We start from the raw sequence: 10,199 nt of genomic DNA on the forward strand, positions 1-10,199 counted from the left end.
CCACACTAATTAGATTTAAGATAGTCCTGAATAATAAAAGTATTTATGTATTGAATACAAAATAAATACAAAATAACTGAAAAATTAGTTATCCAGTGGTTCATTTTACATTTCCACTGTTCATCTTCTGTTTCACTTTTCTTTGTCTTTTGTAAACCTTTTTCTTTCTTGCTTTCAAATAAACTTTTGGCTCTGTTTTTACCCACTGTATTTCTATAGGTTTTTCCTCAGCTGGTGTAACAAAAACATCGGCAGTGACATCATGTGAAAGAATAGTCTTTGGTTCTTTCTTCTCAGTTTTTGTGCATCTTTAACTTGCTGTGTCTCCTTGTATTTTGCAGCTGTGATGGATCTTATGACATACCAATGCATGTTTGGTGACTGGTAGTGAGGATTTTCTATAAAATTGGTCCTCCAAAACTTCCCTGGAAAATCTTTATGAGATTTAAGACGAAACGAGGTCCTATTTCTACAAGGGCAGCATCTTCTTTTATGATCTGAAAGTTCTGAAACCACATCCTATTATCCAAATAGTGAAGGTAAACACGTGGTCCACAAATGGTTGGCTTTTGGGATGGTAGCATGGTGTACTAAAGATCTGAATTAAGAGCTCTTTTAACAAAGCATAATATAGTAATTCATCAAAAGCAGTAGCAAAAGACAAAAGGGACCGAGGACCTTTCAAATAGTTTCCAGTCACCTTTAGTTCAGCGAGGGGTTGGATATTTTGAACTAGGAATTTAGCAGATAGTCCACGAGATGAATTTGAAAGCCACATATAGAGATTTGTTTCTTATTAGCTTCAAAATAGATACATTGCAGTTTTTCATTCCACAAAACTCATTAATCACAAACAACTTATCTTTACGATCCATTTTAGTATCTGCTTTAGAATGAGGCATCAACATTCTTAAGTCTTGCATTAAATGTCTTGTTCTGAAATCTCTTCCTTTGGAAGAAAAGGTGAGAATTCGTTTCATATTTTTCCACTTGCCCTTGCAAACAGGGCCTGGGATGTGATTCCTGTCTTATTCCTTGGCCTCCTCTTCTTGGGGCGCTGCTTAGAGGCGTGGTATCTTTTTTGTTCTTTCTCCTCTTCACTTTCTCTCTCCTTTCGCAGATACTGTGCCCAGGGGTCTCACGCTACTGAAATTATTCTTAATCTGAGGAGAAAGCAATAAGATGAACTGATCACTCTCTGGGGTTAGGGATTTTATGTTTCTTTTTAGGAAACTCAGACACTCTGCTTTTCCCCTGGTATCATGAACTGTTTGCCCAAGCTCCTGTACTGGACCAACATGATGGGGTGGAGAAAATGGTCCTGATGATCCTTTCTCTACAACTAAACTCATCACAGAAGTCTAGGATGAAATGGCCCAGTACCAGTAGGCCCCACAGTAAATTATCTTACATTCAGCAAATGAGGGATGCGTTTTCAAAAAATTTCAGATTAATGAGGGTGATTAGAACTTAGAAAAACAATGCTGTAAAGTCTTTTAAAAAAAAAAAAAAATATATATATATATATATATATATATATATATATATATATATATATATATATATATAAAATTGATTTTTTACAGAGAGGAAGAGAGAGGGATAGAGAGTTAGAAACACCGATGAGAGAGAATCATCGATCAGCTGCCTCTTGCACACCCCCACTGGGGACATGCCTGCAACCAATGCACATGCCCCTGACTGGAACCAAACCTGGGACCCTTCAGTCCGCAGGCCGATGCTCCATCCACTGAGCCAAACCGGTTTCGACAATGCTGTAAAGTCTTAAATGATCCCTGCCAGAGAGCTTTGTTTTCCCTGAAGTGGCTAGAAGCACTACTTTGCTCAAGTCCATAACTGGCGTCAGGAAGAACCCTGTACTTCAGTCTGAGAGAGTTAAAAATAGAAAAAATACTAAAGTGGCCAGGTTTATAAGTTAAAGTTCTTAAGAAATGCAAAGACTATAACATGGTTACATGGTAATCAAGGAATATCACCAGATTAAATTCCAAGAGTATTTTTGGGGGACATATGTTCATATTTTTCTATAAAAATCTTATATGCGGTGGTTAGGTGCCAAGTTCATCCTTAAAATCTATCAAAACTATACTGACTCTGAAATGGCACTTTCAATCGCCCCAAGATTCCATTCCCATCCTAATTCCTGTGGAAGCCATGAGTATACTGAAGAACTGGGAAACTTAGACTAGAGATTCACTGAACTCTGAGGGGGACTGTGGGTATGGTTAAGCCTTTAGGGGGTCAGTAACTCTCAAATGAGCAGAAGAGGAAACTTTTGTTCTTTTAGGAGATGATCCAGAATAAAGGGCCATAAAAAACAATAGCTGTTTATGTATCTGAGTCCAAAGTGTCAAATCAATGGGTTAGTAACTTACTTTTCTTCCCAATTACAGTAAGTTAAATTCCTTGTGTTTCCTATGAAAGGGAATTGTACTTCTTTTGCTTCCTACCCCATTCAGTGTCAGAACTTGTGTGGGACATATAGCTGGTGCCTTTCTATTTGCTTTATGAATCGAGTAGAGATTAACTAAAATGACTGACATGACTTGGTGTGATGAGTCTCTCTCCGTCTTTTTTTTTTTTTTTTTTTTTTTTTTTTTTTTTTAATGAGCTTTAAGCATGAAACAGCCTGCCACAACACAAGCAGCAGCTAGGATGAACTAAGAGCTCTGGGCCTGCTTTACCCCTGATGGATAAAAGAGTGACACCACCAATCTGGAGTCCCCTTGCCCATTGCCAGGGGGTGGTGTGATGGGTCTTTGCAAAGATAAATTTTGGAGGCAAGTGAAAATGATGTAGACAGGTTTGTTTAATATCTGAGGGGGAGGTCAAGGGCGGGCCAATAGATTATTTATGGGCATTCACACAAAAGAGCCAAAAAAATCAACCCACAGCAAAAGCATCACCATTAACAAGATACAAGGGCATGGAACATATTATTTAGCCTCAAGGTACTCACATATAAAATACAGATAATAGAAGTATAATCTAGATTATGATGAGGGTTAAAGAAGAAAATGCATATAGAGTGATCAGAAGAGTACTTGACAAATAGGACCCAGAAGAACCTAAGGGCAATGGCTATCGGGTACATCTCTGCAGATGGCCAGATCTCTAGGGGACCCAGAAACAACAGAAGGCTCTTAGACATAAAGAAGCCATGGGACCTTGTATGTATTAGTCTTGGCATATCATTGTGAATTTGTTAAAGACCAGCTAAGAAACTCACCCCATTGTAAAAGGAACTGTGTACAATCCTGGAGCTGTAATATGGCTTGGAAATGACCATTTCAGTATGACCTGAAATGAGCAGTGTTATTTTTCCTAACAGCCCAGGCACATGGCAGCATGGAACAGAATTGATTAAAAAACCCACTTCAGTTATTGTTTATTAGGGAACCAAAGGATATATCCAAGTGTCAAAGGAAAGAGCAGAGATTCAGATACAAGATGCTTGAGAAGAATTTTGCATTAGATACATAGTGTTCCATTGGCCATTCTGTGATTTCTGGAAGAGGACTCTTTTGGGAGCAGTCCAGTGTAGGGAAGCTAAGGAACTTGTTTCCAAACCTCCTTTATACAAGACCTGATATAGGATTGAGACATCAATTACTTCACATGAAAAATAAATTGTAGGGCGTGGCTGTGCCTCTAAGTGGGAAGAGGTAGAGTGAGGGAGCTTGTTTAACTCACTTAGAAGAACCCACTTTTTCTCAAGCCTTTTAGAACAATGCCCAATATTTGATCATATTTTTTTTAGATTAGGTTGTAAAATTAAATTTCTTTAAGAGTATTCTCCCATTCATATTATTCACCAAGTCTAACCCTGGTTAGAATTTCATTTATTTGGAAGCAGATCAATTCTCCCTGTTATTTCTAGAAAAGAACATGGTGCTCTTGTAACAATGATGATGTTCCAAGAGGCAGAGTAAGGAAAAAAGAGTCAAAGCAACTGCCTGAGGTGGACTGTTGCCATTAGGGAAGTGTGGAATGTGGAAAATGGTTATCACAGACCATCGCATTTGAAAAGGGGTTCAGAAAAATTCAGTTTGGGGCTGTTTCATAATGAAAAAAACTCAACTAAGTTAACTGTTATATGTGGTCTCTTGGCACTCCGCATTCATTCTCACCACCTTTTATAGATACCTATCCTCACTCCACAGTATTACAGAAGATGAGAAGCTTAAAGTTGTATTTCCCCTTTTTCACCAGACACAAAAATCAATTCTAGACAAATTATAAAGCCAAATGTGAACAGTAAACCAATAAAGCTTTTACAAGAAACATAGGAGTATATGTTCATGACCTTGGAGTCAGCAAAGATTTCTTAAACTGAACATACTCAAAATAAACAAACAGAAAGGAAAACCTCAAATGAACTGAACTATGTAAAAACTTTGAACTTTGTCATCAAAAGGCACAGTTAAAGGAGTGAAAAAAATAGCCATAGAGTGGCAAAAGGTATTATCAATACTCTAGTGGCCCGGTTCACAGATTTGTGCACATTGAAAAGAAATTAATTAGAAGCTAGCCAGACATGCCCTGCAGCCAACCTCCCCCGGTCCTTCCCCAGCCTGCCACACCTGGGGCAACACCATGGCTCGAAGGGCGTCTGCGGTCACTGCAGCTCAGCAGTAAACCAAATTTGGGGCCAACAGTGCCCCAGCAACAACATAACCCAATGTTGAAGGTGGAATAGCGTGGCCCTGCGAGGAATTGGACTCCCTCCTCTCTGGTTCCGGGATGCATCACCTGAGAACCACTGCTGTCATGTCACCACAACTTGGCAGCTCCTCTGTTGAGCATCTGCCCCCGGGTGGTCTGTGCGAATCATACCTATTGGCTAGCTGGACAGTCAGACGATCAGATGGTCACTTAGCCTCTTATATATATAGATATACCCAACAAAGGGCTCATTCTATATAATAAAAGGTTAACATGCAAATAGACTGAACAGTGGAACAACCAAACATTGAACAACCAGTTGCTATGATGTGTGCTGACCACCAGGGGATACATGCAGAACATGGTGGGTATTGGCTGTGGCAGGATGATGGAGCAGGTGAGCAGGGGCACCAGACCAAGGCGGGGTGCTAGTTGCTGTCATTGGGGCGAGCCTCTGCTGGTTGCTGAAAATTCTTTGCTCCTGCATGCTGCAGTCCTTCCTGGCACTCGCACCCACTGCCAGTGCTCGGTGCCAGCCCCAATCACTCAACACCATCAGAAGGTGCGAGCGGCGGCTGCCAGCCCTAATTGCCCCTGAAGGCTTCTCCACCTCCCCCTGATCCTGAGGGGGCAATCAGGGCAGTAGCCATCGCTTGCACCTACTGACTGTGAAGACTCCATTTGCAGCAGCTGCTGGCACCGGCCCGAAATCAACTATGCAACATCAGTGGGTGCGAGCAGGGTTGGCACTGTCAGTGTGGGAGCGGCGGAGGCAGGAGCAGAGCTGCTGGCAGACAGGGGAATGGGGGCCACAGTGGGAGGGGCCAGGCAGGGGCACAGAGGATGGGCCAAGACCCACCCCTGTGCCCACTGTAGCCTTGCGGCCCACAGTTCCTTTCAAGGCACACGAATTCGTGCACTGGGCCCCTGGTTTACAATAAATAACTACAAAGAACAACAAGAAAAAAGTCAGATAAGATAATAGAAAACTGGGAGAAATACTTGAATAGGCATTTCATGGCTCAAATATTAGAGATGGAAAACCCAAAATTTTGGTAAGGATGTGACAAATCCACTACTTTGGAAAATTGTTTGGCAGTATCTACTAAGCTAAACATATGCAACCCCTATAACCCAGAAATTCCACTCTTATATATCCAATGGAAATGCATACATATGTTCACCAATGTTCATTAGCATTGCTATTTGTAATAGCCCCAAACTAGAAACAACCCAAATGTCCATCTGCATTAGGATGTAAAAACTGTGGTACTCATCCAATAAAATTCTGTACACTATGACTATATACAACATAGCTAATTCTCACACATATAATATTGAGTGAAAAAAGCCAGTTGCAAGAGAGTATATACTGTATTCCACTTGGTATAAGGTTTAAAAATAGGCAAATTTGCTCTATTATATTAGAAGGCAAGATTGCAGTCATTTTCAGAGAGGTGAATGCCTATAAGAGAGCATGAGGGGAGCTTCTGGTGTGACAGTCATTTCTGCCTCCCAGTCTGGGTACGGGTTACATGGGGGTGTTCACTTTATGAAAATTCATCAAGCTGTCTGATTATGATTTGCACATTTTTTCTGTGTGTTATACTTTAATAAAAATTGACTTATAGTTAAAAAAAACCCACAAAACTATAATTCTTAGACTTCCATGCTAATAGGATTCTGTATAGATTTTGCCAACTAGATACAATGATGTGAAACTTGAAAGGAAAATTTGTCAGTTTTCCCTGTTATTTGTGATGTGCATGCCATTCTACATAATAAAGAGGTAATATGCAAATTAACTCTCATGCCCTCACAAGATGGCTGCCTGTGACTAGGCCAGCAGGAGGTTAGTGAGGGACAACTAAACAACTGAATAGCAGGCTGTGCGGAGCAATCAGGCCATCAGGGGGGCTGTGAGAAGCAACCAGGACAGTGGGGGGAGGGGGGTCAGTTAGGGGTGACCAGGCTGGCAGAGGAGGGGGCAATAAAAGGCAACCAGGCCAGTGGGGTGGGCAGTTAGGGGTGACCAGGCCAACAGAGGGGGGCAGTTGGGGAGACCAGGCCAGTAGTGGGGACAGTAAGGGATGACCAGACTGGCGGGGGGGGGGGGGCAGTTAGGGGTGATAAGGCAAGCAGGTGAGTGGTCCAGGATTGTGAGAGGGATGTCCGACTGCTGGTTTAGCCCCGATCCCCAGGATTGTGTCTAAACTGGCAGTCAAACATCCCCCAAGGTGTCCTGGATTGGAGAGGGTGCAGGCTGGACTGAGGAAACTCTCCCCCACCCCCGTGCACGAATTTCGTGCATTGGCCTCTAGTACTAGACATTATTTTCATTGGCAAGACTTTCTGTGCCTCTCTCTTGCCACCAACTTCATTGGTGAGAAGTAGCTGTGATGTTGGCAGTAGTTTCCATAGCGTCTTGACTTTTAGATTGTTGCTATATGGTCTGACCTGAGAGAGTCTAAGGACAGTCCTCTAACTTCTGTCCTTTTAGTCCCCCTAATGGCTCTGTAAGCATATAATTCTTTGTATTCAATATCTAAAATGGTGTCATCCATTGATATATCAACAAATAACACAGCTGATTGGCAATGGAGTAAGGTTATGGTTGGTTTTAAGAGTCTTAAAAAAGTGACCACTGGCAATCCCAGCATGTAGAGTCATCATTATCACAAGAAAGTTCTACCTTAGAGCTAACCTAAATTTATTCTGATGCACCGTAAAGCCATTTACTTCGTAGGATATGCTAATTTCTGCTGCCATTGACAAATGGTTCTTGCCCTGGCTGATGGGGCTTGGTTGGTTGAGTGTCATCTTGTGCATCAAAAGGTTGATGGTTCAATTCCTGGTCAGGGCACATGCCCAGGTTGCAGGCTCAATCCCCAGTACGGGGCATGCAGCATGGGGCAATGTTATGCTTTCACATAAATGTTTCTCTCTCTCTCTCTCTCAAAAATCAATAAATTAAAAACAAAAATAAATGATTCTTAAGCCATCCTTGTTTTCTCTTCACAAGTTAAATAATTCCAGTTCCTTGAATTTTTCTTTACATATTCTGCAGCTCTTCCCAGTTTTGCCTATTTGAGTGAAGTACAGGGTACAGCAAAAGTAAGTTAACAGTTGTTCATATGAAAATAATACAATCATTAATAAATATAATACGAGAATAAACTGTGTTTCCCATACTCACAATTGTGAATCTACTTTTGCCCCACCCTGTATTCATAAAAGGACTGCCAATTCTGGTAGGATTAACTGTTCCTTTCTTTTGGGTATACTCCCAGGTTTACATTTGCTTATCTAACCAAAGCCCAACCATGCTGACTCAAGTTTAACTTATGGTCCAAGCCCAGTATCACGCTATTATTAGCTAAAACTTCCCATGGATTGAGGTAGACTTGTAGAAGGCTGAAAAATAAAACTTGTCAGCCATAAGCAAGAGTTTTTACCTGGCTTTCTAAAAAAGAACAATATTTAATATAACAGCATATAAACAATGAGAATCACCAGCCTAAGGAAAAATTAGTTAATAGCCCTGATGGGTTTGGCTCAGTGGATAGAGCATTGGCCTGTGGACTGAAGGGTCTCAGGTTCAATTCCGGTCAAGGGCATGTACCTTGGTTGTGGGCACATCCCAAGTAGGGGGTGTGCAAGAGACAGCTGATTGATGTTTCTCTCTCATCGATGTTTCTAACTCTCTATCCCTCTCTGTAAAAAATAAATCAATAAAATATATTTTTAAAAAATTAGTTAATAGTTGAAGAGGGATTACTGAATTGTGAAATTGTACAGTTAGATGGCACCTTAGAAAGAGTCTAACTGTACCAGGAAATGGAAACTCAGATATTTATATGGGCCTCTCATCAGTGCTTATTCTGAATTATCTTGCTACTCAAGGTGTGGTCCTCAGACCAGCAGTATCAGCAGTACCTGGGAGCTCATAAGACATGCAGAATCTCAGGGCTCTTCAGAACCCACCAAATCAGAACCTGCATTTTGACCACATCTCCATGTGATTTGTATGCATGTAAAAATTGGAGAGGATATAGGCAAAAATACCCCAGGCTCTTGTACTACTATGTAAAATATTGCCTAAATTACATTACTTAGAATATCTGGCTTCTGTTGGGCAAGATCTATATTATGACAGGTCCTGGTCTATTAGATTGTTTGAATAGTTGGATTAAAGATGAATGAAAAGCTCTATTTTTTAAAATATATTTTATCGATTTTTTTTTTTTTACAGAGAGGAAGGGAGAGAGATAGAGAGCCAGAAACGTCGATGAGAGAGAAACATCGACCAGCCGCCTCCTGCACACCCCCTACCTGGGATGTGCCCGCAACCAAGGTATATGCCCTTGACCGGAATCGAACCTGGGACCTTTCAGTCCGCAGACCGACGCTCTACCACTGAGCCAAACCGGTTTTGGCTGAAAAGCTCTATTGATCTCTGGAAAAAGAGGGCATCTATTTGAGCTGTGCTAGTTTTTAATGTACCCATTCAGATTTTAATCTGCTAGAAAAATTAATAGCCTATTTGGTGCTAGCATGTCCTGTAAAAAACAAGTGAAATAAAGTGAAAGTATTTAAATAGATATTTAAACTATGCAGTCATCAGTGATTCAGTTTTCAATTACACTAAGGTAATTACCCTAGAATCCACCTCATTCAACCCTCTGTGAGAAAATGCTGCATTTGCCGATGCTTTCAGGCAATGACTGATCTCCACTCCGTGCTGGCCACGACCTGAATCCATTTACTTTCAGCAGTTTAGGGTGTATGCTAAGAATATGGAAACACCCTCTGTGATCCTTCTCACAAAGGAAGTTGCATCACTATTAAGGGTGCATGTGAGGCCACAGGCCCAGCCTCTCAGATTGGAGAGGGCTCACGTGTAATGGAGATTTGGCCCATCAGAGAAGGTGAGACTGGATGCAGTGCTCCTCAGCTGGGCTCTTCCTAGAACAGAGGCTCTAAAAGTTCTCACACAGAGGAGGCCTTCTGGGGTGCTGGGAATGTTCTGTTTCTTAATCTGGTTACATGGGTGTGTTCAGTTTATGAAAATTCACTGAGCTGTTCACTTATAATCAACACACTTCTATATGTATGTTATACAACAACAACAAAATTAAAAAGTGAAGAATGTTAGTTACATAAGAGCTGATTTCTGTCCTCATTTCCTTCTACTCAGATGCAGGTGGTCTGTGTCCTTTAATTTGAGACATACTGCCCAGAGCAATCCAGGGCACTACAATCAGGGAAAATTGATGAGCAAGCTTCATTAACCCACCATATTCATAGAGGTGGACAAGTACAACCAAACAAGTAATAGTGCCTAATGCAGGGTGCATTGTATTCTGGAAGCTATACAAATACATTCTGGTGGTCATAACATCCTTGGGAGGACAATGTATCTATATTTTTAAATTTTTTATTTTTTAATTACAGTTGACATTCCACATTTTATTAGTTTCAGTTATACAGCACAATCGTCAGACATTTATGTA

At 41.1% G+C, this 10,199-nt stretch overlaps 1 pseudogene across 1 annotated transcript; it reads right to left on the bottom strand.

Annotated features, from left to right (window-relative positions):
* Positions 1 to 7,506, bottom strand: LOC311626984 (ribosome biogenesis protein BRX1 homolog; annotated as a pseudogene). The gene is made up of 2 exons: positions 7,391 to 7,506; positions 1 to 1,023 (listed from the first exon to the last, which is right to left on the bottom strand). The product of its transcript is annotated as a ribosome biogenesis protein BRX1 homolog (transcript).
* Between the last annotated feature and the right edge of the window lie 2,693 nt (positions 7,507 to 10,199).

The sequence above is a fragment of the Pipistrellus hanaki genome (assembly GCF_964339955.1).
Source record: "Pipistrellus hanaki genome assembly, chromosome: 8".
NCBI lineage: Eukaryota > Metazoa > Chordata > Mammalia > Chiroptera > Vespertilionidae > Pipistrellus > Pipistrellus hanaki.